This window comes from Neomonachus schauinslandi, chromosome 2 (assembly GCF_002201575.2).
Source record: "Neomonachus schauinslandi chromosome 2, ASM220157v2, whole genome shotgun sequence".
Taxonomy (NCBI): Eukaryota; Metazoa; Chordata; class Mammalia; order Carnivora; family Phocidae; genus Neomonachus; species Neomonachus schauinslandi.
This window is the reverse complement of record NC_058404.1, coordinates 163283033-163308545: the sequence shown is the minus strand read 5'-3', so window position 1 is coordinate 163308545 and position 25513 is coordinate 163283033. Positions and strand designations below refer to the sequence as shown.

The 25513-nt window shown below is 38.0% G+C and overlaps 1 non-coding gene and 1 pseudogene across 1 annotated transcript; both read left to right on the top strand.

Moving 5' to 3' along the window:
- Positions 1-3155: 3155 nt before the first annotated feature.
- On the top strand, positions 3156-3228 carry TRNAE-CUC. Its single transcript has one exon. It is a non-coding gene; the product is annotated as a tRNA-Glu (tRNA).
- A 6722-nt stretch (positions 3229-9950) lies between these two features.
- Positions 9951-10717, top strand: LOC110590799 (annotated as a pseudogene).
- Positions 10718-25513: the final 14796 nt, after the last annotated feature.

The window sequence follows — 25513 nt, the reverse complement described above, 5'->3', positions numbered from 1 at the left end:
ATGTTAAGAAAATCATAAGAAAAACTACACTTACAGTACTGTAAGTGTACTTACTTACAGTACTTACATACAGTACTGCATTTATTCACAAAAATCCGTGTCTAAGTAGACTCGTACACTTGCAAACCTGTGATGTTAAAGGGTCAACTGTGCTTCAATACTAAGAAATGTAGTGACTAGAAACTCATCATATTTCAATTAAAGAAAGAAACCAGATTGCAAGATATGTAATCTATGAGGGCAAATTCCTGCCCGTCTATTAAAATTATTCTGGGAATCTCACAAGGCCTCTTAAAATAATGCAAAAGACCAAAATGATTCAAATGTTCTGACAGCCTTTTAGAATAAGGATTTTCAATAAAATTTTCAAATAAATTTAGAATAATCACAGCTCCTATTCACAGGAGCAAAATAATTATGGAAAATATAAAATCCAGTAATTTTTTTAATCTGCCAAAAACTTTATAAAGTATGAAAGATCTACTCACATATAATCAAGTGCAGGTAGCAAACAATTATTCACATATCTTTTATGTCTGGTAAAAATCATTAATATAAAAAACTTACAATCATCCCTTTAATTAAGAAAGAAAACTGATGATTCATAAAATCTACAGCTTCCATCATAGTTCAATTTTTAGAAATTCACTTTTTCTCCTATTTTAGAAATGCCATCATTTTTACAATTTGTAAAGCAGGCTTGCATTGTAGCCGTCTGTCATTCTTTTTAACCTTCTCCCAAATTTCAATTTTAAAGAGTACAGAAACTTATTACGCTGACTAATGTAATAACTGTATATGCTATATTACCTGCTAAAAATGCTGTATAATGGTACTGAGCTAAAATACAGCTTCAATGCAAAAAAAAAAAAAATCTAAATTTCCTGCTGATAAAGCAACATTCTCTGCAGGTAAATTTGTCAACATTTTGTTGATTTTACATTTTTAGCCAGAATAGCAGTTGTTATCATACTACTTGATCTAATGAAAACAACTGGCAAAATTTTCCATTCAAAAATTTAAGGGGAAATTTTGTACAAAGGTTTCATTCATTGAATCAAACAAACACAGCACCAGGACACAACATTTTCTAATATACTGATGAATATATATGGTTTAGAATAATTTTCCTATTACATTTCCATGTCGGCTTAGAAAAAAAAAAGGAATTCAATCACAAAAGTATCATACAAATGTTCTATTTATCTAGATTTAAACACCAAGAGAAAAATTTTATTTAAGATTTTATTTATTTGACAGAGAGAGAGCACAAGCAGGGGGAGCGGCAGGCAGAGGGAGAGGGAGAAGCACGCTCCCCACCAAGCAGGGAGAGCCCGACATGGGGCTCGATCCCAGGACCCTGGGATCACGACCTGAGCAGAAGACAGACGCTTAACTGACTGAGCCACTCAGGCATCCCCAAGAGAAAAATTTTAAATGTAGAAGCAGACCAGTAAGACATCAACCTCACTAAATCTGGAATGTATTCCAATCTCTAACTTCTACAAATCTATTATTATAACTATGCCATACATAAATGTACTGAAATCATACATTCAACAGATACTTATTAAGCAGACTGGCATGCCAGGAATCAGGGACAGAGCAGTGAATAAAACAGACAAAAATCCCCGACCTCATGAGACTTACACTCTAATAGGAATTTGAGTTTTTTGGAGTCATTCCTTTGAGAATCTGAAAAAAACCGCGGAAGGCCTCTCCTTCCAAAATGCACATATATCCTTAACTTTGCAATGTATGAACCTTTCTAATCCAATCACTAATCATCGGTTAAGAACCCCTGATAAAAATCCTCCTCGTATTTATTTTCTATCTCTGCCATTTATAGTAGTTTTGTAATTTTACTATTCAGAGTAGAAAATAATACTTTTCCTCCATTAAAATACTGCGGCCTTCAAATTTCAATGTAATGTTTTCTATTTATTCCAACTGTACCTCTCACAAATTTCTAGGCTGTCAGTTTACCTTTTATCAATATTGGTCTTTCTAGAAAACTCAATCCTAACGTCTTTGGTAGCACCACAGGGAAATTTTCTGATTTCATTAATTATTCTCTGGACCCCCTTAAGTTAAAATTCCCCTCCCACTGCCCAAATCTTCTGCTAGTCTTTGAAGCAAGGTCGCCTACAGAATCTCTGGAAGAAGATATGCTCAAGAGAAACCACAACAAACCCTTAGTCATTTAACAGAAACTATCAACTAATTAACCAAAATGTTTTTCTGTTTTTGCTTGTCACAAAAAGAGTGACTCCTTAGGGAAAAGCAAAAGGGGGGGGGAGGGAACAACAGAAAAAATGGGGAAATGTCTTTTTTATTTAAAAATGCAACATCTAAAATACTTTCTAGAGTCATTACAGTCTCTAACCAAGGTGCTGTACCTTTTATATCTATAATTTTTAAAATTATAGAATGGAAGTCGCAACTAAGTATGACCCTGAGGTCCTATCAGGTAAAATATCAAAGAAATTGCATGCAAATGATATGAGTATTTTGTACATTTTTATAAAACAATTTCCAATAAAAAGGTTGCTGGGCTAATCCAAGTTTTAAGTTTTTCAGAAAAATGAAAAAGTAAATGGCCACCATATAAACTCCGAAGTTTGTCTCTCCTCTTTTCCTCTAAGAGAAGCCTGACTTTTATAAGAGCAACTATGAAAGCACAAATTCCCCTTGATGTTTAGATGATCTATTTCTCCCAAATTTATAGCCCCCAAACAACTTAAGTTTAAGGAGGAATGATCATTTGTCATCTGCAATCTCACAATTTGTATCCAAAGGTTTTAAAATGTTTTATATTCTTTGATCCAATAATTCTACTTCTAAGACCTTTTTTCTAGGAAGATAATCAGAAGTACACATACAGATTTATTTGCAAAGATGTTCACTGTACCATTATTTCTACGAGCAGAATGCTGCAGGGGAGGCAGAGAACAAACACAAAGCACCAGATGAAAACGACCATGGTATGCTCAGGAAATAAAGTGTTACCCATCAGTTAAAGAACACTTTTTCCTAATATGTCACAATAGTCACCATATATCTTAAAGTAAGAAAAAGAGAAACAGAACAGTACTTAGATTATCTTTCCAATTGTTGGGGAGTTAAAACTACATTTAGAAGCAAAGAACATGGGAACCTGGCTGGCTCAGTCGGAAGAGCATGAGACTCTCAATCTCGGGGTCATGAGTTCAAGCCCCATGGTGGGTGTAGAGATTACTACAAAAAATAAACTTTAAAAAAAAAAGCGGGACGCCTGGGTGGCTCAGTCGTTAAGTGTCTGCCTTCGGCTCAGGTCATGATCCCAGGGTCCTGGGATCGAGTCCCACATCAGGCTCCTTGCTCAGTGAGGAGCCTGCTTCTCCCTCTCCCTCTGCTGCTCCCCCTGCTTGTGCTCTCTGACAAATAAATAAAAATCTTAAAAAAAAAAAAAAAAAAAAAAAAGCAGCAGCAGCAAACAACAAACACAGAAGGATAGAATCAACTTGGCAAGGCACTCAATCTGTGTCCCCATTGCCTCATCTACAAAATAAGGATAATAAAACCTCTTACACCTATTATGAGAATGAAGTATAAAAGATGAAAAATGTTTAGTGATTGACACATAGTAAGTACTCAATAAATGTTTGTTTATTAATTTACATCACATATTCTGACAGACTGATGTGAAACACTTCCAAAAAAAAGTAATGAAAAAATATCAGTCATAATTCTAACACCTAGAGAGAGCTGCTACTAATTCATATTAATATCTGGGTTAATTTCTTTCAGGTCTTTCAATATGTACTAGATGTTTTATAAAATTGGTGTCACATTGTATCATTTCTAGCAATTACAAAATATAGTATTTTATAAATATATTACATGCATTTAATCATTTCACTATTATTGAATGAGGTTCAATTCTTCACTGTTACAATATTGCAGTAAATATCTTAATTGGCAGTCTTTGTATACATCTTTTAAATTCCCTCAAGAAAGAATCTAGAAACAGAATTTCTATCTCAAATGGTGTGAAATACACTTGGCTTCATTCCTCTACTGACCTGTATGGAATGCAGACACACACTAGGTGTTCAAAAATGCTGATTTCTCCTTTTTCTCCAGGGGCACTTAAGAGATATTAAAAATATTAATTTGCTTTTTCACTGTTACTTTTCTATTGTTTCTTGGCACAACTGCTCATCAGGTATTTCACTTTTTTTATTTAGCCCATTTAAAGGATCTCACCTTCCCTTTATATCACTCTAACATCCCCAACACAATTGGAGTATTCAGAACTTCAGTACCTTCCCCAAAAGGTGAAGATTCTACTTTATAGGTCTAGAAATGAAGTCCTGGTCTTTCAGAAACACCTCCTGAAATATTTATGGATGATGTTTCATGACCAAATTGCATCAAACTACCTGGGAACTGGAGAAAGGGAGTGGGAAGAGGTAACAAAGAGTTGATAAATGTTGAAGCTGAGGATGGGCACACGAACATTCATTCTGTTATTCTGTTTAATTATTTTTTTAATTATCTTTGGTGGAAGAAATTGTTTTTAAATCTTTAAAAGATATAATTATTAAAATCTATAAAACAATTATAAGTTTAGCTTGTACCATAGGTCTTACAGAATAATTCAGTGATAAAAAAAAAAAGCAAGACCAAACATATTTAAGCCAAATTCGGAAGGGAAGTAAACAACTACAGTATTTAGAATCTCTCAGTTATACTTGCCCAGTAATTCCCACAGATAAAAACATACTACAATGCCTTTTTCCAAACCATGGCTTCAGCATACCAATCCGAATCTCCAAAACAATATTAGTATTTATATTGTGCATTACAAGAATACAATTATGCCTCTGTATGTGCCCACATGAATATTTGATAAGTAGTTTTATTATGTACTAGCATTAAATAATCCAAATTCTCTTGGTGCTTAAATCACATCTTGGTACCAAGTTAGGCACATCATAAACAACACTTACAGATTAACAGATCCACCGAAGTGGTTTTTTGTACCGAAGTGTTTTTTGTACCCGGAGGCAGTGTAATAAAACAAAACAAAACAAACAAACAAAAAAAAAACTACTTCACTGCATGTCTTTTATTCAGATGAACTATGGTAAAATATCACCCGTGTATATTTCTACCTGTGTATATATCTACCTGCATAGAAAACAGTTTACCTTGATGTCAGGTCATGATAGCAAGAGAACCCTGCAAAAAGAATAAGTCACATATCTAGGGATAACTGTATCAGTGGCTGCTCCCCAGGTTTAAAACAAGGGTGAAATGGACATATTAGAGAGATGTTTCCAAACTCTTCACTGCCGTAAAAAAATACATTGTATATAAATGTACTTATAATACATTTTATATAACAACCCAGTATATATGTGTGTGTGTGTGTGTGTATATACAGGATACGCTTGAAATAATAATCTGCAATACACTTTGATAAGTCTCCAAACTATTTTTAAAAAGTGTTATATTCTAGTCACCACCCACTAAAACAATTTCTTGAGTTCATAGTTTTAAATCCCTATACTTAAAAAATGGCCTGCATGGCCTCCTGCTTACTAACAAAGGAGATGGAAGAGAGTACTTGACAAGCTACACATTTCATGTCAGCCAATCATCTGCCTGCTTGAACTCTCTCCCCTGCACAGAAAATGACATTATTACAGGTCTGGGAGGATGGGAAGGTGGGGGACAGAAGACACTGAAGTGGGTTGGAATCAGAAGACTGCTGCTTGCGCACACACACACACACACACACACACACACACATCCACGAGAAGATAAATCTCTTACATTTCTTCCTGTTTTAAAATTCTGTGCTTATGGTTGGTTAAGCGTCTGCCTTCGGCTCAGGTCATGACCCCGGGATCCTGGGATGAAGCCCCACATCGGGCTCCCTGCTCAGCAGGAAGCCTGCTTCTCCCTCTCCCACTCCCCCTGCTTGTGTTCCCTCTCTTGCTGGGTCTCTCTTTGTCAAATGAATAAATAAAATCTTTAAAAAATAATAAAAAATTAAAAAAATAAAATTCTGTGGTTCTAAGAATTGGCTCTGAGAGCATGAGTCCCTAAAGAAATTCATCATTTCATCTCCCACAGTGCCTACCAAACTGTCTTTCATAAAAATAATAAAGCATTAAATAAAAATTAAATTCAACTGGGGCGCCTGGGTGGCTCAGTCGTTGAGCATCTGCCTTTGGCTCAGGTTGTGATCCCGGGGTCCTGGGATCGAGCCCCGCATTGGGCTCCCTGCTCTGTGGGAAGCCTGCTTCTCCCTCTCCCACTCCCCCTGCTTGTGTTCCCTCTCTCGCTGTGTCTCTCTCTGTCAAATAAATAAAATCTTTAAAAAAAATAAAATAAATAAATTCAACTAATATGCAAACTAAGCATAAATGTAAAGGTTTCCATCATTAAGTGTATGTTGTCTACATACATATTAAGTGTAAAAAAAAAATCAATGCTATTGTATATTATTTGAAAACTCATAAGCATAAAAATGTTAAAATTTATACTGTGTATGTCTACGTATGTATCTGTATATATAATATCGATGTCACAAAGCAAATACTATTCTTGTTACGTTGTCCATAAAGGTATAAAACAATTCACTGTAAAATTATTCTAAAACTCAGAATCAAATTAAACACTTTTAGTTTCATACTTTTTTTTCTCTACCTCCTTATGATATTAATTAGTAAAGAAATTACCAAAACATAGGCCCTGTACAAACAAAAAAATAACAGCAGATGACTGGGCAATATAAAACTTTCATAATTCAACCATGATTTATAGTACTCCAAAGTTCACCAGTTCGTGGTTCAAATGATCTCCTCTGCTTTTGTCTTAGAAAGAGTAGCTTTTCTCCAAAAAAAATTCAATGACATCAAAGTTTCTGCCTATATATATATATATTTTTTAACTTTCAATAAATTATTACAGTTTAATTGAAGTGGGGGGAGGAAAAAACCTACATAAAGGACTTTCAATTTTAAATCCCAATAAAACCTTTTATAGGGGTACCTGGATGGCTCAGTTGGTTAAGTAGTCAACTCTTGATTTTGGTTCAGGTCATGATCTTGGGGTCCTGAGATCAAGCTCCACATGTCTCCATGCTCAGTGCAGAGTCGGCTTGGGAATCTCTCTCTCCCTCTCCCTTTGCCCCTCCCCCTGCTCTCTTACACTCTCTCTCTAAAATAAATAATCTTTTTAAAAAAACCTTTTATAAATAAGGACAACAAAGCCAATCCTTACACCTTTTATAGGATATTATAAAATGTCATGTGATGCAACGAAAGACCCTTTTCTCATGACAATCTGAAAATTATAACACAACTTTCAACTTCTTTCCATTAGATTTACCTAAAATCCCTATTACTTTGAGGTTTGGAATTACTTGGGGGAAAAAAAATAAAAAATTTAATGTAATTAACATAATTTCTGATTTTTAAATGAGGAAAACGTTTACAAATATGTTTTCATTACTAAAAGAATTACGTATTTTTTTATAAAGATTTATGTATTTATTTGGGGGAGAGACAGAGCACGAACGGGAGGGGCAGAGGGAGAGAGAATCTCAAGCAGACTCTGCCCTAAGCACGGAGGCTGACCTCAGAATCCTGAGATCATGACCTGAGCCGAAACCAAGAGTTGGACACTTAACCGACTATACCACCCAGGCACCCCTAAAAGAATAATGTATTTTTTTTTTTTTTAAGATTTTATTTATTTGACAGAGAGAGACACAGCGAGAGAGGGAACACAAGCAGGGGGAGTGGCAGAGAGAGAGGGAGAAGCAGGCTCCCCGCTGAGCAGGGAGCCCGATGCGGGGCTCGATCCCAGGGCCCTGGGATCATGACCTGAGCCGAAGGCAGACACTTAACGACTGAGCCACCCAGGCATCCCAAGAATAATGTATTTTAATGAGCAATTCCAAATTTCCAGTTGCGGTTAACATTTCTCACCTTTTCCTGGATTTCTAAATTTAAACAACTACTAACCAAAATTAAACATACCTTGAAAAAGCTTCATGGAGAAGGACTTGAAATGTCCCTTGAAAGAAATAAAAGAAATAGAGAATTTGCATTGGCAGAAGAGAAAGAAATAAGAATGGGTATGATGGGGGTGGTACAAGATACAGGATGGGATTAGCTTCTCTCGAGGTCTTTCATTAAAGAATTGTTAGAGATAACATCCAACAATATCATTGCACCAGTTAATGAGGAGTCTCCACAAGCGACAGGGAGACATGCACTTAACAATGACTAATGGTCAACCCTTAGCTCCCAGGACCTGCACTAAGTGGTACCTTCACACACACCACCACCACCATCCAGGAGCTTACAGACCAGCCAGAAGAGAGACGTACACGATGACCAGTTTCAGGTGCTTTGACAAAAGTTACCTAAATACATTCAAGCTACGATCAGGTACAAACAAGGGAGACAATCATCAGTTTAAGTGGATGAGGGGACAGGAAAGACCTCTCTGAGTAAGTGGGTCTCACCAGTGGCCAGAGACTCACTGTATCGACAACCTACAACTCTATGAGCAGCTTTTGGCCTCTCTTTGAGGAGCTGGCTAGCTGTTGATTAAAAAACAAAAACAAAAAACCAACCATTTAAGTAACCTGTTAAGGCTCAAAAAAACATGACTGTAGGCCTGTGAGCCAGAACTTCCCAGTGTGACAAGCTCCGAAGCTGGGTGCTATCCCATACCATCCTAGTTACACAATGGTGCCTGGCTTTAGCCCAGAAATGGTTATCTTGGGGACGCCTCCTCCCCATGTTGATGAAAGGAAGTATTGTGTAGGGTAAGGTTTACACTGACTGACAGGTCCTCTCGCTCTAGAAATTTATAAAAGATAATAAGTAATTTATTCAGATCAAAATCCTCTGTATGGAAAATAACACATTTCAAAGTTAGTAACAAAACAACATTCCAGATGAGTTTGGTCACCATGGATAACCATATAGAACATGCCACAAAGCTTAATCCTTCACATTCCAGTACATCCAGTAACTCTAAAAGGATTGCACACAAAAGTCCAAAAACCCCACCCTACTCTACCAATAGGCTTTATTCTTCACAGCGGTTAAGTCAGTCTAAACAGATTACAAATATAGGAGGGTAGAATTCAGAATTGGTTCACTGTACCCAAAGAAATGGTGCCCTAGAAATCCAAATTAATTAAGTAGCCAATAAGAATAACAATAACAACCACTAATTACTGAGGGCCTACTATGCATAAGGAACTAGGTTAGGTGCTTTACACACATCACTTCATTTTAACCCAAACAAACCTATAATTTCTGTAAATGTTCAACTTTGCAGCTATGGACACTGACAAAGCTACTAAATGAACTAAGAATACTGCTCATCTGGATTCTTTTATCTTTTAAAAGAATAAGCAGAATAAGCCGTTATATGGAGTTCTATGCAATAAAGTTCTCAACCTATAATGTAATTATGATTTCAATGTTTTTATATTGATTCTGAACCTCAGAACAAAAGCTAGAGACCTCTCAAAAAAAGATTTAAGCGGGCGCCTGGGTGGCTCAGTTGGTTAAGCGACTGCCTTCAGCTCAGGTCATGATCCCAGGGTCCTGGGATCGAGTCCCGCATCGGGCTCCCTGCTCTGCGGGGAGCCTGCTTCTCCCTCTCCCACTCCCCCTGCTTGTGTTCCTGCTCTTGCTGTGTCTCTCTCTGTCAAATAAATAAATAAAATCTTTAAAAAAAAAAAAAAAATTTAAGCATAGTTAGGTAAACTGTGTGTTAATTATTTCATAAAGAATAAATCTGCCTTATCGAAAGTAAAAAAAATGGGGGGGGGTGGAAGCCTGCTGTGGTAGGAGCAGCCATTAGGAAGAGAAATCTGGTGTTCTTAAGATGGCCTGATATAAAGGAGTCATGCTTCTAGCCAACCCATGCTCCCAGAGCTGCCCTGTAGCTGCCTTGTCCTTCAAGTGCAGGAACCATTTGAAATATCAGGAATGGAAGCCAATGTGACCATCCCAATCTGGCAAGACAAGCTACATGGGGCTACTTGCAGTTTAGTGAGAAGAACTGGGACCAAGCTGTCCCTGAAAGCCATGTCCCTGGGCACCCTTTGAGACCCTGCCCAACATGTCCAACCTATGTCCCTACTCTGGAGGACATCGCCTGGATAGCTGCAGATGAAGAGGAGACATATGCCCGGTCAGGAGTGACACACAGCCCCTGAGGCATACCTGGAAGCTGAGCCCTCAGACTGTCATGCAGCGCAATGCCTCAGTGCTCAACCTGCAGGGGTCCGAGGAGAGGTTCCTGACCTTGAAGAAGCCAGCCCTGCCAGTGCCCTAAGCCACACCACAGAACTGCAAGATGAGCTGAGCCACCTGCACAGCCAGATTGCTAAGACAGTGGCAGCTGATACAGCTTTGGGTTCATTAACAACAGATGTCTTATCTCCAGGAAGTTTAAATTTCTCTTCTCCCTTACCTTGTTTTAGGATCTTCAACCCACTGTACAACTTCCCTTGTCATTAGTGACATCCCCAAGGAGACCAAGGTAGAGGTCCCTGAGCTTCCATGAGTCCCCCTGCTTTGTTCTGCCAGCCCTTAATGTTGCAAGCCAGAACACAAGGCTCCCTGCGGCTCGTCTGAAGAGGATGACTGTGTCTCTCTGTCCAAGGCCAGGAGCTTTGCAGATATGATGGGGATCCTGAAGGACTTTCACCGGATGGAACAGAGCCAAGATCTAGCTCTTATAAAAACCTCAGGAAAAAAAAAACAACAACAAAAACCCTTAAGACAATAGAGATAAGTAATCTACCTGATAAAGAGTTCCAAGTAATGGTCATAAAGATGCTCACCAAACTGGGGAGAAGAATGGATGAACACAGAACTCCAACAAAGAGATGGAAAATATAGGAAGTACTAAACAGAAGTCCCAGAGTTGATGAACACTGTAACTGAAGTGAAAAATACAAGAGAGAGGTTCACCAGCACACTAGATGAAGCAGAAGAAAGGATAAGTAAACTCAAGGACAAGGCAGTAGAACTCCCCCAATCAGAGGAGCGAGTAGAAAAAAAAAGAATGGAAAAAAAAAAAAAAAGTGAAGATAGCTTAAGGGACTTACGGGACATCATCAAATTGACTAACATTCTCATTACAGGGCTCCCAGAAGAAAAGAAAAAAAGGGACAGAAATCTCATTTGAAAAAAGAACGGCTGAAAACCTCCCTAACCTGGGGACAGAAACAGACATCCAGATCCAGGAGGCCCAGAGAGTTCCAAATAAGAACCCAAAGAGACCCTAAAAACAGCAAGAGAAAAATAACTTGTTTTGTAAAAGGGAACTCCTATAAGACTATCAATACATTTTTCAGCAGACAGTTTGCAGGCCAAAAGAGAGTGACATAATAAATTCAAAATGCTAAAAAGAAGAAAACTTCCAATCAAGCAAAGTTACCATTCAGAATTGGAGAGAGATTTCCAGATGAGCAAAAGCCGAAGGTGTTTATCACCACTAAATCAGCCTTACAAGAAACGTCAAAATGACCTCGTTAAGCTGAAAAGAAAGAGCACTGATCAGTAAAGGAACACATATCAAAGAGTAAATCTCACTGGAAAGTGATAGATAGACAGATAATAGATTCATCACCTATTATTAACCTTAAAAAAGACAAAAGTAGTGAAAATAACTATGAGTACAATAATTAATTAAGGGATACACAAGATAAAAAGATGTAGGTCCTTTCAGCGCATGACCACCCACTGCCACAGACTGCTTTCTGCTGCTTTGGTGCCTCGTCCAGAGCCAGGGCCTGAGGCTTGGCCTCCTACGGGGTGCAAAGCACCCGGTTTCCAGATGCCTATGGGAAGGAGCTATTTGACAAGGCCAACAAACACCACTTCTTACACAGCCTGGCCCTGTTGGGGGTGCCCCATTTACTGCTAGCCTCTGGAACCACCTTATTCCGCACCAGCTTTTACTACCAGGCTCTGAGTGGAGATCCCAGTGCCCAGACTTTGGCCCCTGTGGGAGGGAGCCTGCTAATCTTGGGCTGGCTTACCTTGGCTCTTTGAGCTTCCTTGCATTTAATCTCTGGGTACTTTTTTGAGAGTTGGAGAAGGGAGAAGATTAAAAGAGAAAGAAAAAAAAAAAAGATGTAAAACGTGACATCAAAAACGGGGGAGGAGTAAAAATGTTGAGCAAATGCGATCAAACTTAAGTTGGCAACTATTTTATCAACTTAAAATAGACTGTTATAGATATAAGTTGTTACAGTTAAGGCTAACCTTAACTACAAAACAAAACATACAGTAAATATACAAAACATAAAGAAAAAGGAATATAAGCATACCACTAAAGAATGTCATCAAACCACAAAGCGAGCAAGAAAAGAAAGGAACAGAGAGGAACTAAAAACAGCCAAAAAACAATGAACAAAATGGCAATAAGTACGTACCTATCAACAACTATACTTTAAATATAAATGGACTAAATACTACAATCAAAAGACATAGTGGCTAAATGGATTAAAAAACAAAACCTATATGCTGCCCACTAGAGACTTCCTTAGATGTAAGAACACATACAGACACTAAAAGTGAAGGGATAGAAGAAGATATTCCAGGGGAACTAGGGTGGTTAAGCATCCGACTATTGATTTCTGTTCAGGTCATGATCTCAGGGTCCTGGGATCAAGCCCCACATCGGGTTCAGAGCTGGGCATGGAGCCTGCTTAAGATTCTCTCTTTCCCTCTCCCTCTCTCACTGCCCCTCCCCTCTTCCCCACACACAAGCACACACTCTCTCAAAAAAAAAAAAAAAAAGGTATTCCATATAAATGGAAACTAAAAGAAAGCTGGGGTAGCCATACTTATATCAGAAAAACAGACTTCAAAACAAAGATTGGAAGAAGAGAAGAAGAGACAAAGGGCATTATATAATGATAAAGGGGTCAATCCAACAGGAGGATATAACATTTGTAAATACTTATGAACCTAATATAGGAGCATCCAAATATATAAAGCAAACATTAACAAATATGAATGGAGAAATAGCCATACTATAACAGCTTGAATACCCCACTTCCATCAATGGATAGATTATCCACACAGATAATAAGAAAACATCAACCTTAAATGACATGTTAGACCAGACAGACTTAACAGGTGTGTGTGTGTGTGTGTGTGTATATATATATATATATATATAATATATACATACAGAACATCCCATCCCAAAGCAACAGAATATACATTCTCAAGTGCACATGGAACATCCTCTAGAATAGATCATATGGTAAGCCACAAAGCAAGTCTGAATAAAGAGGACTGAAATCCCATCAAGCATCTCTTCTAACCACAGTGAAATGAAACTAGAAATCGATTTTTTTTTTTTAAAGTTTAAAAAAGAGGGAGAAAGGAGAAATTATATTATGGCCAACAAATCACAGAGATTTGTTGCTTATTTTAAGACTAAATTCAATCTTCTTCTGTTCATGTCTTACTATTAATTTAAAAGTCCTAGAACAACTTTATAAAGGAAAGTGACATTCCTCTGTTTTAGCCAGAGTTCTTAAAATAATCTTTAACCTAAAATGTTTCCCAAAGATGGGTGCTCAGTTTAAACACTGGTGGTAATTCAATCAGCTGCAAAATTCAGTTAGCAGTCTCTACATTTATAGGGAAAACCTGACAAAGTATACAAGTATCAATTGCCACAGCTGTGGTTTAAAATGAAACTTTCCCCCACTCCACTTAACTCATCCTTTTTCTCCTAGCCCCTGCTATGCCCCTTTTCGTTTATTCCTGTTTTATGTTGAGACAGTACTTGGCCCCTGGCTCAGTTTAGTGGAGAGTTCAGGGTCATCAGAATAATACCCCTGGAATGCTGCCTCTGAATCAACTTCTCAATTTAGATTATGCTCCTCTTCTTAAGAATCTTGATATACATCCAAATCATAATAAGGCTAGATGTAAATACTAACTGGAAGATTTATTATAATAAAGCAAAAAAGGAAAGAAAAAAATTTTAAGCTTTCTAAAAACCTAATACCATGTACAGTGTAATAAATAAAAATAGACATAATTCTACTACCTTTGCTGAGCCTGACGGTTTATCAAGTGAGGTAATGAAGGACACAAACAGTGAATAAGACAGATCTATGACCTTATGGAATCTGAGATTCATCCAGTTCTAGGACCATCCCTCCTCAACTGTCCTACAAGGAGAGTGTTGTAGAAAGTTCCAATATGGCACAAATGGGACTCATTACAAAATAACAATGCTTATCTTTTAATAGATTGGGCTTCTGGATTAAGGTTGTGATTGTATTGGAAGCCGGAATTCTCATGGAGGATTGGAAAGGAGAGAGGAAACAGAAGTGGAGAGTGCAAAGCAAGGAACTGAGTCACTCTCCCACCTCACCAGGTTTTTCACCCTTGCTACTAGTTACATAAATCCTATGTGGAATGCAATATTTCACTTATGACAATTTTATTACTTAAGCTTTTCATAAACCTGTCAAACCATGAGCTACATGAAACATTTTTGTTTTATAGATTCTCGGTTTTAAAAATAAAAACTTTCATCACTCCAAACTAAATGCAATATGAGTGAAGATCACACTACCAAATGATGATTTGATTCTTACCTATAACCACCTGCCCCAGTTAAGGTTTCAAAGTAATTTTTTTAAAAAACCATACTGCAGAAACTAAGACTTAATGTCCCAATTTCATCTTAAGGAAGCTCACTAAAAATTTCCATGAAGATATTTTTACCTTAATCTCTGGGTACTTTTTTGAGAGTTGGAGAAGGGAGAAGATTAAAAGAGAAAGAAAAAAAAAAAGATGTAAAACGTGACATCAAAAACGGGGGAGGAGTAAAAATGTTGAGCAAATGCGATCAAACTTAAGTTGGCAACTATTTTATCAACTTTATACAACTTTATACAACTTTATACAACCAAAACACTTCTCTTTAGTTACTATTGCTACAACAACAAAAATGTGAAACGTCACTTTAGGAAATTTACTTTTAAAATAGGTTTAAAAGGTTTAGTCCCCCACTGCATTTCCAATGATAAAAAGAAATCCCATTCAGGATGGAATTATTAAAATTATTATCATCTCCCAATCATTTTATTGCATCAATATGTAAGAAAACAAAAAACAGTCATTTATTTCAAGAGGTGATCCAAAAAGACTAAAACTTACATTAATATCAGAAAAGTGCCATGTGAAACAAATCTATATAAACCCCATTTCCATTATAATTACAGAGAAATGACCTCAGATGAGAAGGCAGCAGTGTATGTAGTACAGTTACACAATACTGAAGCTACACTAACAGACAAAGTGACTTTACCTCATTTATAGGATAAAAGGGAGAGAGGGAGAGGAAAGAAGAAAGAAGAAAGAAGACCTGTAAGAATAAAAAAAAAAAAAAACGATGGAACACAAAAAATCATTTTTGCAAGTTTGCAAGCAGTAAATGATAGTACTCTTCCCAAAAGAAACATGCTGGCCTGCCCTGATATATATAAACAAAATCACATATGAGAATCAAGTATACTAGTATTTGTCAACATGCAGACTACTGCATTCAACCTAGCAAGACACCTGATTAAAAAATTAGCCAAGTAGAAGATTAGTCCACAAGATACCTCAGGTAAAAGAAGAGATTTAGATATACTAAATCTACAGTCATGATTTTATTGGCCATTCTCCACCACCACGGAAATCAAATACTGAATGCTCTAAATATGCCATTTCCCTCCCTCCCCACCGGAAGTCATAAGAGCTCTCTGATATTGCCATATAAACATATTTTCATCAAACTAGTATAGACAGTTTAAGTATTACTTGCTGTTCACTGAATTGTAAAGACCATTTCAAAAGGGAAGTAAGAGTTTCCTATACCTGAAGGTTTAATACGAGATGTTTTTTAAATTGTATTTGAGACTTGTCTCTTTTACAAGAGATTCTGATAAGTGATCTACCACATTGAATGCTCCCTAATTTCATACAATTCAACAAATGTCTATTGAGTTATCAGTTACAAAAATAAAAAATACATGCTTCTTTGCACTCCAAATAAATACATGAATATTTCTGATACAACAGACACTGTGACAAATTTTAGAATTGACACATCAAAAAGGGAAATAGAGTATGTCGGTTAAAAGTCAACCTGACTGGGGTGCCTGGGTGGCTCAGATGGTTAAGTGTCTGCCCTCGGTCAGGTCATGATCCCAGTGTCCTGGGATCGAGTCCCACATCAGGCTCCTGGCTCAGCGTGGAGCCCGCTTCTTCCTCTCCCTCTGCCTCTCCCCCTGCTCATGCTCTCTCTCTCTGTATCTCTGTGTCTGAAATGAATAAATAAAATCTTTAAAAAAAAAAGTCAACCTGACTGAGGAGATTTAAGGAGGACTGGGGAATAGTTAGGATCTGAGGAGAGCCTTTAGGGAAAAGAGAGAGAAGATAGGGTTCCAGAAGCAGAGATGTCATGACAGAAGATGAGCATGAGCTAAAGAAAAGAGGTAGAAACATATCAGTTTGGTTGTCTAAAGGAAAGCAGTCTCACTTGGGAGCTTAAAGAAAATGATAGAGCCTCCAATTTCAGGTGGGCTTTCATTTTTCCACAATGAAGGAGTGTATTAGTCAGGGTTCAGAGACTACAGAGAAACAGAACCAAGAGGATGTATAGAGAGATATATAAGAGATTTGCTGTGGGAATTAGCTCAAGTGATTATGGAGAAGACCCATGATGTGCCATCTGCAAACTAGAGAACCATGAAAGCCAGTGGTGTAATTCAGTAGGAGTTCCACGAGGAATTGAGACCCAGAGAGGTCAGTGATATAACTCTCATAACTCTCATCTGAGGCCAAAGGTCAGGGGGCAGTCAGGAGGGCAGGGGGTTGCTCTGTGTGTAAGTCCCAGACTCCAAAGGCCCAAGAACCTAAAGCTCAAATGTCTGAGGGCAGCAGAAGATGGAATTCCCAGCACAAGGAGCTCGAACAAATTCACCCTTTCTCTGCTTTTTTGTTCTGTTTGGATCCTGGGAGGACTGGTGATGCCCACCCACAGTGGTGAGGGTGGATCTTCTTTACTTAGTCTACTGACTTAAATGCTAATCTCTTCTGGAAACACCCTCACACACACACCCAGAAATCCTGTTTACCAGCTCTCTGGGCATCCTTTAGGCCAGTCAAGTTGACACAGAAAATTAACCAACACAGGGAGCTGCCACAAGTTTTTGAGAAAGGAAGTGACATGAACAGACCTGTGATTTCTAAAAGTTACCTTCTGAAGCAGATAGGAAGAAAGACTGAAAGAGCAGGACCAGTTTGTAAAAACCTACTGGAGTAGTCAAGAGAGAACTTCCTGAACAAAGCCTGTGGGAGGCATGGACAAAGCACTGAAGTACAACTCAAAGAATTTCACAGCTGAGCGAATGGGAGACCAACACTCTTCACAAATACTACTACAGCCTCCTGACCAACTTGCAAGATCCCTTCCCAAGCATTCCCCCACCCCAGCCAGAGTGATTGTTTTACAAAGTAAACCACATTGCATCTCAAGGCCCTCCACCCCTCCTCCCTCCATGCCAGTCAAGCGGGCCTTTTCATTTTCTAGAAGTTCAACTTCTTCCCTGCCTCAGGGAACCCTCATGCACTGCTTTCTATATCTGGAAACTGGCACCTCAGTGTTTTCCACCAGGTGAACCCTAACTGGCCTTCCAATCTCAATTTAAATGTCTCTCTCTCAAAGAAGCTACCCTCCTAACCCCTCCAATCTAGTCACATGCCCCAACCTTTAAATTCTCTCTTGAAATATGAACCACAAATGTAGACATGGGTTTGTGTTTATATTTGATTAACACCCCCCCCCCCCCAGACTATTCCCTGAGAGGCAGGACTATGACTATTTGTTCCCTAGTGTCTGTACCCATAGTTGGCACCTGGCAGGGGCTTAATGAACACTTGCTCAATGATAAATACACCACAAAAGATCACTTCAGGTCCTCTGCTGGGAAAATGATAATGCCATTACCTAATAAAGGGAACACAGGAACATCAAGTTTGGGGATAAAGTGGAATTCTATCTGGGGAATGTTGAGTTGAAGAAATAGTGGATTAGGTCTGAGCTGTACATGTGGAATCACCAAACAGTGAAGAATAAATGTAACATTGGAAAAGGAGAAGCAAAATAAAGCAAGCAGATCAGAAGAACTTCTATCTAACTGCCAGGAAGAAGAAAACAGACAAAAAGACTGATATTCCTGGGCGCCTGGGTGGCTCAGTCAGTTAAGCGACTGCCTTCGGCTCAGGTCATGATCCTGGAGTCCCAGGATCGAGTCCCACATTGGGCTCCCTGCTCAGCAGGGAGTCTGCTTCTCCCTCTGACCCTCTTCCCTCTCATGCTATCTCTCATTCTCTCTCACTCAAATAAATAAATTTAAAAAAAATAGATATTCCTAATATGTAAAAGGCTTATAAAGTAGAAAATACCAACAAACCTAGAGAAAATGAGGCTAAAAAAAGAGGACAGTTAACAGAAAAAGAAAAGCACATGTGCCCTAACCATATTAAAATATATTCAGCCCAATGTGTACCTCAATGTAAATTTGGTGTAATATTATCTTTAAAAATTCATTAACTTAAGTGTCTAAAGATAAAGAAATTTTAAAAGTTAAAAAAAGATATTCAGGGGCGCCTGGGTGGCTCAGTTGGTTAAGTGTCTGCCTTTGGCTCAGGTCATGATTCCAAGGTCCTGGGATCAAGGCCCGCATCGGGCTCCCTGCTCAGCAGGAAGCCCGCTTTTCCCTCTCCCTCTCCCTCTGCTGCCCCCGCTTCTTGTGCTCTCTTGTGCTGTCAAATAAATAATACCTTAAAAAAAAAAAAAAAAATACTCAATTTCACTCATAAGGAGATGGAAATTAACAACAAGGCTATTCCATTCAGCAAAAAAACAAAAATTTGACAACACACTCTGATGCCAAGGTTACGTATAGACAAATAGGCACTCTCACACATTACTGATGGGAACAGAGAGAGAGAGAGAGACATGAGGATAAACCCGGCAATATCTAGTAAGACTGCATACTCATTTACCCCTTGACCCTGCAATTCCACATCTAGGAATCTGTCCCAAATATACAATGGCAAAATATAAAAAGACATGTATATGCACAAGGCCATTTATAGCAGTACTATGAACAAGAAATTAGAAACAATTCAAATGCCCACCAATTAGGAACTGGCTAAATGAACTATGGTCTATTCACTCAATGTAGCTATAAAAGGAATAAGTAATTTACTACTAAGAAGGGATCTCCAGGAGCTATTAAGTGAAAAAAGTAAGGCATACAGCATTCTATGTGAGAAAGGAAGAATATTAATATATATTTTGCTTATATTTAAAAAAAAAAAACAGAATGGAAGAACAAGTTTTTAGAATGCAAGTACTTAGAAGGGAAAATAGAGAAACCAGAGATGGAAATCAGACTCCTTTGAATAAATCTTGTTTTGCAGATTTGACTTTGGAAACATGAAGCTGTTATACAGGATTATAAAACAAAATTACATTTTAGAATAATTACTAAGTATCAAAATTAAAATATATAAACTTAAATGTATATCCAGTTGGTGGCATAGCTGTACAGAGAACAATTATTAAGACCCAATTAAACAGTATGGTAGGCAGCCTCTGAGAGGGGACCCAAGACCCCCACACTTCCTGGTATTCACACCCTTAGGTAATTACCTCCTCTTTAGTAGGTACTGTATTTAGAGACTTGTTTCTAAGAATAGAATGCAGCAGAACACCCATGTTCACAGCAGCATTTATTCACAATAGCCAAAAGGAGGAAACAAATGTCCATCAATAAATGCATGGATAAATAAAACACGGTATATACATACAATGGAATATTATTCAGCCTAAAAGAAGGAATGAAATTCTGACACGTGCACACAGATGAAACCTTGAAGACATTCTGCTAAGGCGAAATAAGTCACAAAAGGACCAATACCATATGATGCTAATTACAAAGGACCCAGAGTAGTCAAATTCAGAGACAGAAAGTAGAATAGTGGTTGCCAGGGGCTGAGGCAAAAGGGAGATGGGGAGTTAATAATACTTAATGGGTCTAGAGTTGTGGTTTGGAAAGACAGAAAAAGTTCTGGAGATGGATGGTGGTGGTGATTATACAACAATGTGCATGTACTTAATGCAAACGAACTATACACTCAAAAATGGTTAACATGGTATATTTCATGTTATATATTCTATTATGTACATATATTTTTTAACACAACACATTTTTTTTTTTTAAAGAATGCAGAATATGTGATGGGCTGTCACTCTAAGAACAGGTTTTGAAAAGGCCATGGCTTCCATTTTGGACATCCTTTCTCCTTTGCTCCAACCTAACAACCAGCTGCCGTGTTATTAAGTGCCCTGGGGAAAAGCCCAAGGAACTCGTTTCTGGCCAACAGCTAGAAAGGATTTGAGACCTGCCAATAATCACCTGACTGTGCTTGAAAGCACCCCCAAGGGCTCCTTTGTGCCCCCTCCAACTGAGTCTTGGGATGAATGCAGCCCCAGCTGACACTGAGATTGCAGCTTTATGAGAGACCCTGAGCTAGAGGCACCCAGTTATGCGGCACCCTACAGAAAATGACCCACAGCAACTGAGATAAGGTTTGCTGTGCTAAGCCACTAAGTTTTGGGGTGATTTGTTACACAGCAATAGATAACTAATACACACAGTACTTTGACTAAACATTCCTAAGGGAATGTGCCCCATATCAAAAAAGAATTACAAATTCCATTGCTGGGTACATATCCAAGAAAAAAAAGCATCTATGTCCACCAAAAGACATGTACAAGAATGTTCACAGCAACTTTATTCATAATTATCCCAAACTAAAAGCAACTCAAATATCCACAACTGGAGAACAGAGAGATTGTGGCATTTCACACAAATGGAATACTACACAGCTATGAAAAAGACAAACTACTATTTCACACAACATTGGTAAATCTCACAAAATGTTGAGCAAAAGAAGACAGAAAGTTTTAACACTGGTACTGCTATTCTAAGACTTCTGTGTGTATAACATACAGAGGTACTCAAAATGAGGAATTATGAAATGTTCTAATTGTATTATTCCTGGTGTCACTGGGAACCAGGATTCCTAGCTGAGAAAGATAGATATAAAATAAAAAAAGATTGAGCAAAACTCTTATAGAGCTGAAACAGAATTGGAAGTATCAGTATGAACTCATGAGGTTCTCTATCTTAAAATAAAATTCTCCCCTAATTTTGACTACTGAAAATACCTAGAAACAATGATCAATCCATTAGAAATGAGAACCCCTAGAGCCCATAGTCTTAAAATCCTATTCCCCAGTAAAGGAATCGGGGTCCCTCAGGTCCAGGGATACCAGGCATAGGGAGGAAATGTACATGATGTACCTGGAACTCCTTGTCATACCAGATAATCAAGAAGCTATCAAAAACTACTAGAGCCATGTCAAAATAACTCAGTAAGCAACTTTAAAAGGCTCCGACTGACCAAAGTTTAAATAATTTAAGCATCAATAAAAATAATCCATTACGTTTAAATCTAAGAGTCCTTAATGAGTCTAGGGGAGAAGGGGCAACCCTAACTGATCACTACTGCAGAAGGCTGATATAAACAACTCATTGTTTTGAAACTGGTAAGCCAGGGGAAACTATCAAGCTTTTCTCCAACCTTTCCTATACAAACTATATAAGTAGGTAACAAATAGTATATGAGGAACAGTTTCTCTTTATAGAAGATTTCACATGATAAATGAACAGTAAAGCTATAGTATTAACACATCACTATCTTGCAACCCCTAATTATTTAATAGACCTAAAGCAGGGAGTCCATCACCTGTTTTTGTAAATAAAGTTTTATTAAAACACAGCTACACTCATTCATTTACATTTTATCTATGGCTGCTTTCCCATTTCAAGGACAAAGTTAGTAGTTGCATCAGAGGAAACCAGATGGCCCACAGTGGGTAAAATACACACTATCAGGCCCCTTACAGCGAAAGTTTGCCATCCCCTGATCTAAAGCATTGAGCACAAATGTCAACTAATCAACATTAAAAGAGGGAGAACTAAAAGCTGTGTGCACCAGACACTTGCCAAAACACACAGACTTGCCAAAAGAAAGTGAACCTGAATCTGAGTAAGTCTCTAGATCCAAGTACCAACTAACAAGAAATACAAAGGACAGAGGAGTATGTTCAATCACTTCACAGGAATGTAATCAGGAGCATCCACATCTATGGGACAAAGACCCAATTTGTCAACAAATAAATTTTAAGGACAAGGACAATCTTAGGAGAAAAATTAAAATTGCAATGAAGGGAGGGCTTATCTAGATGCTGATTCAATCAAGTCAACTGCTTTAAAAATGTATAAAAGAATCAAAATTACCACCAACTGGATATTTTATTACATTGGGATTGTTGCTGTTTTTTAAAGGTGATAATGGTATTGTAGTTGGTTTTTTTTTTTTTTAAGATTTTATTTATTTGACAGAGAGAGAGACAGCGAGAGCAGGAACACAAGCAGGGGGAGTGGAGAGGGAGAAGCAGGCCTCCCGCGGAGCAGGGAGCCCGATGCGGGGCTCGATGCCAGGACCCTGGGATCATGACCTGAGCCGAAGGCAGACGCTTAACGACTGAGCCACCCAGGCGCCCCTTGTAGTTGTATTTTTTAAAAGAAGATCTGCTACTTTAAGAATACATACTGAAATACAAATAAATTATATGATGTCTAGGATTTGCTTTAAAATGATACAGGAGTGGGAGAGAAGTCGGTGGGAGATAAACAATTTGGCAATGATTTGATAATTATTAAACCTGAGTGATGAATACAAGGGGGTTCATTACAATAGTCTATTTTTATATAAATTTTAAATTTTCCATAATAAAAATTAAAAATAAAGCAAACATTTCTTATTCAGACACCAAAAAAAATCTGAAGTAAAAAGAAGAATAGGTCAGAAAAGTGTGTTAGATCACCCCAAAAAGCAACTGGACTGTGACAAGGTATGGATCTTTCAAAGGAATGATAAGAAGCCAACTTTGAAAAGAACCAGTTCAGGGATCAAGTAAATGATTGCTGAGTAGATCCAAACTTAGTCATGTGTCCTTTTCCAACTATATCAAGCATCTAGAACTAGGGGGGAAAGGATATATATATGGCAAAGGAACTTAGGTTTGAGATTTGGTAAGGCAGTTACTCAGAATTTTTAAAAGGCAAGAGAATATAAGATGCAAGAATGATCATGGAGTTTGGGTAAGAGGAAAGCTAATGAGGCTAGGAAATAGCTCACTTGGTTAGAAAAACAAAAAAATGCCAAGAAACTGCAAGTCATAATAAAGACTAAGAACAGATTTGAGAAGTGGGATGTGACAGAGGGTAATGATCATGACAGGAAACTTTCCAAAACCTCAGAAACAGAAGTGTTCCAGGTGATGGTGAAGCCTAAGGTAAGAAGGGGTGGGGTGTGAGCAGTATGTAGAATTTTGGGGCTCCAGTCCCAGTGAACTAATGCTGGTTAACTAACTGGTTTCAACTACCTGCCAAAGAATCACACCCTTCTCCCAAGCTTATTTCAAAAGGTTATCTGTATGTGTAAGGGGCCCAGGACCGGAAGCTCTGGTCTAAGATGTAGTGATCCTGGAAAATTAGTAAGGTGAAAATGATGGAGGCTAGGCAGACAAAGAAGCATGATGAGAGCCACCAACATGATACAAGAGACAGAAAGGGAGTATCGGAGTCAAATAATGGAAAATTGCGGAGGTCAAGAGAAGAATAAAAATGTGGAGAGAAATAAAAGACATCAAAACAAAACGATTAATTGAAAAATGTTCGGTTAGTGGAAGCCTTATTGGAACTCCGTAATTCAAAGAATATAGTCTAAAAATCTATCAAAGGGGTTACAGAAGAAAGGTATCCTCAAAAAACCAACAATCTACCAATTTGTTCATTACAATCATAAAAGTGTTAGATGTATGAAAGCACCAAAACACCTTATAAATCATTTAGTTTAATTCACTCATTTCATAGATGAGAAAACTGAGCTCTACTAAGGCTAATTAACTTGCACTCAAAAACACAATGCAATTAATGATTAGAACTAGGGCTAAAACGTACCCCATTCTGCACTCAACCTCCCTACCTTGCATCCTCACCTAACACCATGGTTCCATTTGGTGACTTCTCTACAGTGCTAAATGTCATTATATATTTCCATGCATCAAGAGCAGGCATTTGGTAAATATTTGTTAACTAACGCTCAAAATAAGCCTACTTCAATAATTTTCTTTTAAACGTCTCCTATAACAGCAACTGGTTCTGCTCAATTTTATGCCTCTGCCCCACCCCACCCCCACCCGGCCAAAAATGTATTGAGTAAATCTCAGGGATGTTCAAAAAACATGTTGGCTAACTAGCATCTATGCTTCCAAAAACTGTTAGAATATGAAAAGGCACACATAGTGCCAGGCTAAAAAAAGAAGAGTTGGCATCACACACCTCTCTTATCATCTCCATAAATATGTAACTACATAATGTACATCAATAGGAATTAAGACAATGTTCTTGACCCAGTGGACTCCACGTACCTAAATAGATAGGAAAAGACAGTAACGGGATGAACTACCCAACCTTCCAATAAGGGATTAATGGAGTACATATAGAGTACATAACGTATACACACAGTTGTTTATATATTTTTATATTCTTTATAAATATCAGATATTATACTGGGCCTAGAATCTCATATGGAAAGAATGTTCTGAAGCCTCCAAAAATCTGATGTTGCTATTTTTAGATGTGATTTTTAAAAATTAGCAAAAAAAAAAAAAAATGCAGGTATTACTCATCTGTGAGAAGAGAAGGCACAATAAAGGGGAAGGCAATCCCCCCCACAAAAAAAATTGTTTTCACAAAGTTCTATTATTCTGTTAAAAAGTACATATCCTTGGGGTGCCCAGGTGGCTCAGTCCATTTAGTGTCTGGCTCTTGGTTTCAGCTCGGGTCATGATCTCAGGGCCCAGGGATGGAGTCCCGAGTCAGGCTCAGTGCTCAGCGGGGAGTCCCCTTGTCCCTCTCCCTCTGCCCCTCCTCCCCCTCGTGCTCTCTGTCTCTCTCTCAGATAAATAAAATCTTTTTTTAAAAAAATAAATAGAAAAGGGGGCGCCTGGGTGGCTCAGTCGTTAAGCGTCTGCCTTCGGCTCAGGTCATGATCCCAGGGTCTTGGGATCGAGCCCCGCATCGGGCTCCCTGCTCTGCAGGAAGCCTGCTTCTCCCTCTCTCACCCCCCCTGCTTGTGTTCCCTCTCTCATTGTGTCTCTCTCTGTCAAATAAATAAATAAAATCTTTAAAAAAATAAATACATAAATAAAATAAATAAATAGAAAAAATAAAACGTACATA